The sequence below is a fragment of the Uloborus diversus genome, chromosome 7 (genome assembly GCF_026930045.1).
Source record: "Uloborus diversus isolate 005 chromosome 7, Udiv.v.3.1, whole genome shotgun sequence".
In the NCBI taxonomy this organism is placed as follows: Eukaryota; Metazoa; Arthropoda; class Arachnida; order Araneae; family Uloboridae; genus Uloborus; species Uloborus diversus.
The window spans coordinates 20,208,968-20,218,994 of NC_072737.1; positions in this window are offsets into that span (position 1 = coordinate 20,208,968).

Below are 10,027 nucleotides of genomic sequence, written 5' to 3' on the forward strand. Positions count from 1 at the left end.
GCTAAGGTTCTCCAGGAACGTCATTCCAACTGCCCCGCGGACTTTTGAGACTCCCTCTTATCTCCGAGACGTCATTCATTTTAAGAGCGTTATGACTCTTTAGTGTCTCGAGGAACGTCATCACCCCCCCCCCCCCCCACCATGCAGTTGGAGACTCCTTCCTATCTCCGAGATGGCATTCGTTTTAAGTGCGGTGAAGAATCTTTAGTGTTTCGAAGAACGTCATTCTTTCAAGTACCATTGTATACTGACATCTCCCATACTTCATTGAAACAAAGCACAAAAAAAAAAGATTAAAAACAATGATAAAGTGACTTATAGAGGTTTCACACCTATTGTGACAACAAAGGGAAAAAAATCTGCAGCACTTGTTTGTGTAGGTACCACGCCAACGACGAGAATGAATTTGTCTCAAATGATGTCATAGAATAAACGTTCTTTTAGTAGGCTGGGTGGGTTGCTATTTGGTTGGCTGGCGCTTTTAGTCGGCGGCATGAAAAAACACCAATCAGTAAGAGATTGGGAAAACAAGAGGGAGTTTATAAAATTAAATTGACTCAATGATGTGCACAAAACTCTTTGCCACTGTCGATATTGGTATGACAACAGTAGATCCTCGTTTTACGCGGGGGTTACGTTCCACGGAAATGCCGCGTAAATCGAAACCGTAAATTGAGACCTAATACTAGTGTTAAAATAAAGGTTTGGCTCCGTAGATAACAAACTACTTCATTCTAGTGATGAATAACTGTACAATAAGTTTAATGTGTACTTATATCGACTTCCATGCACAACATGCATAAAGAAAACATAAATTAATTTCGTGTTCTGTTCATAAAGAGGAGCTGACTATGATAAGTCTTTTGGCAGTCCTTAAGAATTTTTCTCTGTAATTCTTTGCACAGCATTAACCCATTCATGATCACTTGCGTCATTTCCGTGATAGAATCTTCCTTCACTAACAAATCAGAAAGATCTATATTGTCTAGGAATGTCTCAAAATTTCCAATGTGAACGTTTTTGGTTGTGAGTCACCGACGTCTGTACCCGCGTTGGTTTCGGCCTCCTTTGTCACTCTTAAAAGCTCTTCTTCCAGTGAGTTCTGAACTGTGTGAGTTTAATAACTTTACTTCTGGAAAGAGCTCTGGAACCAATCGCATAAAATGTCTCCAGTGGCCGAAGCTCGGCTATTAGCACGCCAAAATGCAGTTGATAACGCGTAATCTGCCATCTTTAGGAGTTTGGATTTTGAAAGATGGGAAAATTTTATTTGTTTGCATTGCCGCATCCGTGAAAAACCGAAACTCATCCGCGTAGAATGAAATAAAGGGGTCAAATCTTAAACCGCGTATAATCGAAAGCGCATAAAATAAACCCGCGTAAAACGAGGGTCAACTGTATTAATATTATGATGACATCGGCAAACATCTAAAAATCAATAATTTTACCTTGCCAATTTCGCTAATTAAATTTTGGTTAATTTGGAGATTTTGCAACTTCTATTGAGCCTATTATTGATGATTTCAAAACTTTTTCTTTCCTAATATTGATTATTTTACCAATTCATTGTATGTGGTTAAAAATTTTATCTTGGTTCCTAATGCTTCACTTTACTTATTTATCTGGATTTTTATAGATAAGTTAACTAAATTTATCGAAGTTATCGACACTTTTCACGACCTTACTTATTATAGGGTGTCTTAACGATTTCTATGTCGGTTACTATTAATATTTTCACTAATTTTATAATTTTGTTATTGGAGACTTCACTAACTTTACCGACGTCATTATTGGTGATTTCGTTAATTTTATCTTGGTCGTTATTGAAATTTCTTTACTTAGATTCTGTTCATTATTGACGATTTCTCTATTTTTTATTTCCTATTATGGATGATTTTACTAATTTTTTCCTATTTATTGCACTTGATTACTAATATTATCTTGGTTCCTATCTGTATATGTTACTAAATCTATCTTGAATATGACTGCTGATTTAACTAATTTTATTTCTACTTATTATTGGTGACCACTTCTCAACAGTTTTCTCTTGTTACAGATGACATTGCTGTTTCTGTTAAGATTACTTCTTTTTTATATTTATTGAAGAGATTTCCCTAATTTCTCTTACCTAGGTCATCCTTATATAAATAATAGCCGATGATCGAGTAACCCGCGGTGTTTGAACAATGAAACTCGTGCCCCGGCATGATAATTTGATAATGTGTTTTGGTAATGTTTAACATGCAGGGAAAGACCTTATTGTGATAAGGTTGAACTCGATCCGGTAACTTAACTGTTTTACTGGTAAGACTGTCATTTCAGGGGAATGAAGAAACGAAAAAGCGGTCAACTATGAGCGCCATGTACTAGAGTTTAGGGTTAATCCACTGGAGTTAAGGTTACAATTTCAACTATCAAAATATCACCAAACAGGCAATTGCTTCTTCGAAATGTAGAAGAAGAGAAGCAAGTTTCACCCTTCATACCTTGACGGGCGACTTTCTAGTTAATAATAATTTCGCTTACTTTACCTTAGTTGTTGTTAAATGTTTTGCTATTCCTATTTTGTTTATTAGTATTAGAGTTTAATCCTTTCCATTATTGCTGACATTTAATATTGTTCCCTTCTTATTACTGCTGGTATTTAATAATTTTCTCTTGATTTTTACTAATCAAATTACAAATTTAACCATGGTAAATATTGCAAACTTAATTTTTTTTAATCTTAATTAGTTGTGATGAATGGGGCCGTTTCCAAAATTTTAAAAGTATTTTTTTTTTTTTGAAAGAGCGTGCTTAAAAATATAGGATCTGACTATTTTTAAAATAATTTGTTTAAGTTTAATATTTAAAAAGAAAATACTTAAATCGGTGCGCTTTCGCGTTGTTTACGGTTTTGCCGATGACATCACAAATGATGAAATGCCATTCACTGTTGCCATTCACAGAGCGAAATATTTAATTCGCATCCTTACTCACTTGTATTGGCAACGATAGGGTTGATAGCAAGCGTAGAGCGCAATATTTAATTCGCTTCTCGATTATCCTAACGAGGAAACGAAGTAGAAAGAGGCGCCAAAGTGCATCATTTGTGACGTCATCAAGACCACGCCTTGTTTGAAAAATCGGACATTTTAAAAAATAACTGTTAGGAAAATGAAAGTATTTTTTGGGTTCATGTAATTTTTTTTGCTCATTCTATCAATTTCTGTGACTAAAAGTAGTACTTTTGACTGAAGGAAACAACCCCTTTCAGATTGGGATTATGCCCGTATATGACACTATCCTATGTGCTTACCAGTAATGGTGCGCATGTCATTCTGGGGCACTAGAGTCGGTGCGCAGAACGGTTTTTCTGAGGACCACATTCCGGACGGTAGACACCTGATATAGCTGGATCCATGAAGGGCGTAACCGGACTCGCAGGCGAATACCACGAACAGTCCGAACACATACAATGGGCTATTTCGTGCAGTAATACTGTCGTCTGCGTTCTGCCGAACAGCGTTGTCAACGTGACCCGGGTCCGGACAAAACACTGCAAGTAAACAAAATATTTTTAACTAGTGGTACCCGCACGGCTTTGCCCGTAGTAGGAAATTAAAAGATCCTTTGGTTCGCCTCTATATTTACAAATATTGGATAATGATTTTCTCGCCAATTTGCTGTATTCATTTGCTTGTCTCTGTTATGGTTCCACGTTAAGCTAATTTCGTAATTCAGTCGTTCACGTTGTGATAATTTGCTCAAGAAAAGTTTCTTAAAATCGGAATAGAAAAAGAACAAAACCGAATTTCCGAAAAATCGCTTAGAAGTGCACACCCCCATGCTACAAACTAACTTTATGCCGAACTTCTTGAAAATCGGCCGAGCGGTCTTGGCACTATGCGCGTCACAGACATCCAGACAGACAGAGAACCAGATATCCAGACAGAGAGACTTTCAGCTTTATTATTATTTAAGATAAAGAAGGCAATTCGCGGTTCTTGAGCTTGAATAAGTCACCATGCGTGTGATTTGAAGAATTAACCAAAGAAGATAGGCATTTCAATTTTGAGCGGACAATGCAAATGTGTCATCGCATAGTTCATATCCTGCGTGAGTCGCTCGATATTAGTTTTACCTTTTTCAACCGCCATTAGCAAGTGACTGCAGCGCCTCCTATAGCTTATTTGAACTGCGAATGTTTTTGCGAAGAGAACTTAAAGTTCTCACTATAAACGAAACATGTGTGTTCTATTTTAACGTTCACATATTACCCAGAAAAGACTTCTAAAAATTCCTCTAATTTCAGAAAAAAATGTAATTTTTTAAAATATTTATAGCATTTGTCAACACCAAAAATACATCCGGCTCAAAAATAGCTATTTCCGAAGCATTTTACCTCGCTAAACACGAAAATCAGCATAAAAAGTTGAGATTAGCTCTAGTTTTTAAGATACAGGGCCAACTAGGATAGTTAATTCGCACTAATCTGATTTTATTATGCGTTAGATTTGCTGACTTCTACTTAGAACTATCTGTTCTGAAAAAGGGAGTGAAAGCAGAGATCCTTATTTTACGTCACTCGTGCCCAACCTTTTTTTACCCGAATATCACACCTCATATTAAAAAAATTCTCGCAAATTTCAAAATACTTTAAAATTTTCTAGATAACACGGGAAAATATAGGAAAGGAAAGTCAATTAGAAACCAATTATTGCTGTTATCATTACTATGCTTCTTCTATTAAATGTATCTGTTTTTCAGAAACCATTTTCTGAATATTTATCTCCAAATTTGTAACAATGCTATTAATAGTGATTTTTTTTTAAATTTGTAGCAACAAACAAAACAAAGGACCACACGGATCAGCTTCGCGGACCGGATGTGGCCACGAGCCGTAGATTGGACACTACTGGCTAACGTAATTTATGTTTTGGGGGGTTCCCTTTAATGAAATTGCCCACCCGTTAAAATTGAGGAAGAAGAAGGTTCGCCTTAAGATTTGATCAAGTCGAAAACTTTAATAATATTTTGTTTATTGTAGAAGATGTCACTATTTCATCTGTTCCGTTATTGGTGGTTTTACTGATTTAATCTTGGTCTTATTGGTGAATTCATTAATTTTTCGTTGGTTCTTATTGGTGGTTTTTCGAACTTGATTTTGCTCATAATTGATGATTCAAATATGGCAAAGTCGGAAATTATGCTTGTTTACCCGTGAAACCTGAGTCTGATTACTGGCCGTGTTTTAGGGCCTCCACTTTATAGGAGCTCCAAAATAGCTGAAATTGTTTCAGTCAAGTTCTAAATTTGTAAGGTTTGACTATAAAGTGATGCCCCGAAAAAGCGTTTTGTCAACGGTCTCCAGATATTTTAATCGGACCCTGCGTAAAATTGAAATCCTTGCTGCCAGTATTATGTTTTGTAGATTTCGTGCGTTTAAACTGAAGGTAAATGGTGATTAAAAACAACAGCGATGATTTCCAATTCAGCAAGTGACATGGGGTCAGTAAATGCTTAGAAACACAATGAGATGCTAAAAAATAAAGTAAAATCAATGAGGTGAGCATAATGTCTGCGACAAAGAGTTGGTCGTTGTCCCAATAAGTGTGAAACCAATATAACAATTCCCTGCTCGCAACAATGCACGTGAATACCAAAGCGTACCTAGTTAGATACTGAGAACTCCTTGTTGCTGGCCATGATTGTCTTGCCAAGCATCTGCACCGAACAAAAATCTTGTCAAGTACTATTTGCCAGCTGTGCAGAGCAGCATGCGTGAAGAAATGGACGCGAAACATTTGAGTTACTGCCCTGCGCTGGAATCGGGACTCTTGTAGAAGTATTGGAGACCTCGGCACAGAATGAACGATTCATAGACTTACTGTAGTTTCATATCTATTGTTGTATCCTTTTTTTACTTTTATTTTTTGTTCTTGTTTCTATGTGTTCTGTTTGTAACTAAAGTTGTCTTTCAATCTGCCATTAGAAAAAAAGTCGGCAGCCTTGTCTAGTGGTCAGAGCAGTTTGACTGTGATGGAGAGGTCCTGGCTTCGAATCCTGGTTCGGGCATGGACGTACTTTCTCTCTCCTGTCCTTGTCCTTTCTTTGTGTGACTGTTGCTGTGCTGTGAATGGTTGTCCATCCTATAAACAAGTCTTTGTGGCATGTGTGTACTGTGGAACTCGGACTTCACACCAAACTACGGTATAGTTGGAAAAGTGAAACAGCGTACCCTAAATTGCCAGTCTGGCTTGTACACGACAACAACAACAACAACATTAGGAAAAAAGACTCTGGGAACTTACTTCCTGGCTCAACACATTGCGGCAGTGGACTTGACCATGCTCCATCAGCACATCTCAGTATGCTGCCTCCCAACAGGACATATCGTTTGCTCTGACAGGAGAAAATCACAGACTCCCCTTCCCGGAACATTTCCTTGAATGTTGACGGAAATCCATCACTGCGCAGACGATCAGCGTCCGGTACCATTCCGGGATCTGAGCAACTGGTGGCATTTCCCAGTACTGAAAAAATGGGAGGCATCAGTACTATAAATGCGTCGATGTTGCAGAAGTAATGGATCCCTGTTTAAAAAATTAATAACAATTTTGCTAGCAAATGTATGATGAGTGGCACTGAAAGGTAAGCTCTTTTTGTCTATTCGTCAGTCACCCATAGATTAACAGAAGATAAGTGCTCTTAGATCGTAACAAAGGGCAGTCAGTCGTAGGCACTAAGAAGTGCTCATGGGTTACCATCCGAACCAAAATAAGTCACTGTTTAGTGAGAAATTGATATTCTTAAACTCAAGTTAAAGGAAAATATCAGAGTAATATCTTGTCATATTCTCGTATTGGAGGGTTTCTTCGTTCCTGCAAGAGAGCTATTTGTGCAAAACAGGCCACGAGTTACCCTCGGGTCTACCGACGATTTTTAATAACAGTGCCGCATCGTAACATCACGCCCCATCTCGGTATGTATCGACAAAAAAGTTACTTGCCGTTATCCTGCTAGTTACCTCCGGACAAACACAAGATTGTTGAAGATTTACTTGCCATCATTCGGCGAGTTACCCTCGGACAAATTCACGATTGTAACATTTCAACCCAACGTTGAAAAAATACCTGCCGTTATTCCGAGAGAAACTCGCGGACAAACTCAAGATGGTTGAAAATTGGCGAGTGAGGTTTTCTCGTTTCAGCACAAAAAATTAATCACGGAGAGTAACTCAGGAACTGGTCTAAGGTCATTTTGGGATCACTTTTATTACTGAGAGTGAAAAACAGGCTGTTGCTTTTATCCTTACTTTCTCCACAGAAAGCTCCTCCTCTTCCTGGCGGACAGTCCCCGCACTGACCGTAACGGTCACATTCACGGCCATTGAAACAACGGCATCGGCCAGGATTGTCAAATGCGGACGTACCTGAAACGACAAATCAGAAGTTAAGAGAATGAATGCATATAGCTTGACCACGAAAAAAAGGCGGATGACCTTGAAGCAAAAACATCATTTGTAACAGGTTGTTTGTTATTACTTTGGAATAGATAGGATTAGCGAGACCATGCCTCTTACTAATCGGTGCTTTCTGGCAGATTCTACCTATTTCAAACGATATAAATGATGTTTCGCTTCAAGGTCATCCGCCTTCTTTCGAGGCCTTCGAGATAGGAAGGCCATCCAACTAGCAAATGACGTCATCGTTTGTCGATCCACAATGATATTGGGAAGTGAGCACTTCGATTAATATTTTGGTTAAATAAAACTATTTGGTTTATTTATTATTGACTTCTGTTATTTTAGTAGCATTACAAGTTCTACTTTTTCATTTGAAAACATAAAAAGGAACCGATAATCATACATTAAAAAATACACTGAGCTTAATTCATAGTATTTAACATAAAAACATTTATAAGTATTACAAAGTATTCAAATAACTAAACACGATTTTATTTTACAATCATGTTAAAACAAAGTGATAAATAAACACAGTTTTATTTTTCATTGGAAATTGTTTTTTAACTAATCGCATTTTAACTACTCGTATATTGTATTGAAACATTAAGTCTTAAGAAGTATTCAAATAAATAAATGAACTTTCATTTTACAATTACATCAAAACAAAAAATAATATTACTATTGTATTTGAATAAGAATTAATTGAAATTTTAAAAAATAAATAAACATTTTTACTTAAGAAAACGGGAAACATGACTGCAATATGTTTCAAAGACATAACATCAAATTAAAGTACATAATACCATATTATTAATGTTAACTTAGCTGAGCAAATTTATGCTTTTCAAAAGACGTGAATGCTTGGCTGCCATCCCCCAAAGTAGACGGTGCCCTACCCCCTTCAATTATGAAAACTTCAAAAAAAAAACCCCCAAAACATCTCCATCTCCCTTAAAATTTCAAGGGCACAGTTATTTATAACTATAGCCGTTGAAAAGCTATCATTACTATGAGACTATGATTCCGAACCCCTCCCCCCTTCGGTGGGCACTCTCGAAAAATTACACAGGAATTCAACTTGAAAAACGTTAATTAAAGAATGTATAATACAACATCATGAATACTGTATGTTGTACATCCAAAAAATGTATTCAATATCTAAACAGCCTTTTTTTTTTTTTTTGGAATTCAGCTACTTTTCCATTTTCAGCTTTTTCTGCTGCTAATGATTCTTGTGTGTGTGGGGGGGGGGGGGCTTTAATAGTTCATCATTTTAGGCTTTTGAAAAATTATTTTAAAAAGCATTAATTGATGACAAAGTAACCTTTTTCAAAAAACTTTTCATAGAATGACCATTTTAACAACTTTCTTTAATACTTAAAACCTCATATATGTTAAATTTAGATCAACATTTTGCTGAGTATGCTCTTTTAGGAAATCAATGTGACAGTTTTGTGACAGGGGGAAGGGAGGGGATAACAAGAAGTGTGACATCACGCGTTGTTTATAACAATATGCTCATGTTGAACAGCGTTACATGTAACAAGGAGGAGGGGGGGGGGAATTTGTTCAAAAGTTTGCATAATACTTTATAGACAGCCCCTTAATTCAATTTATGTTACAGTTTCAGAGTTCCTGAAAGTTTATTAACAGAAAACCCAAGGAGTTCAAAAAATATGTAGTTCAAGATATTTTGCCCTTTTTAAGCATAAACAAACAAGCACAGAGCATTTGGCAAAAACACGTTGTGTATCCACTGCTCAAAACTAATCTTTCGCAAGCCCAGAAATTATGAATACCGTTAACTTAACCGCAATGTGTGCATAAATATCATAAAACTTAAAGACAACAGTGAAAAAAAACCGTATATATTTTTTTAATTTACGCACAGAACCAGCTTGTTTGAATAACATTGCAGGGGCGTAGTTGGGGGGAAATGTTTGAGTATCGGACCCACGACCTCCAGCGTTCAAATCTAATCTTCTATCTCAGAACTACGGAAGCCCATCAAGGAATGTTTTTTGATCAAAATAACACATGCTAACGTATGAAACAATTTAATCGAAACGGAAAATATAAGATTAGTTCAGTTAAAAGCCTGTTTCAATAAACTTGTTTACATATTAACTGAATATCAACACCAAGTTACGTTGCTTCTGATAGCAACAAGTATATTTGCAGAAAATTTTGACATATGTATATTGTCAGCTTGGAAAATCCATTTCGAATAAATGCGTGTACAAAGTTGAAAAAATAAAGAAATAAAAAGTTGCAAGTTAACCGTTTCAAATATTAAAGCAGTATACAAAAATTACAAATTACAGACAAAGATATCAGAAAGGAAACTGACAATTGTTCGTGTAATGGAGGAAAACGTAAGTAATCTTAACTGCATAAAATGTAAATTTGTTTATCTGAGAAAAGTACTTACCTCCGAACTTTAAAATTTATTCCATGAGACGCCCAGCTTTTTTCTTCACATGCAGGTTGTTCGGAAGCGGAAATCGCTGACTCAAATTCACTCAGCAGACACTTATATTATATATATATTTTTTAATTGCCTCTACATTCCGGTACGTG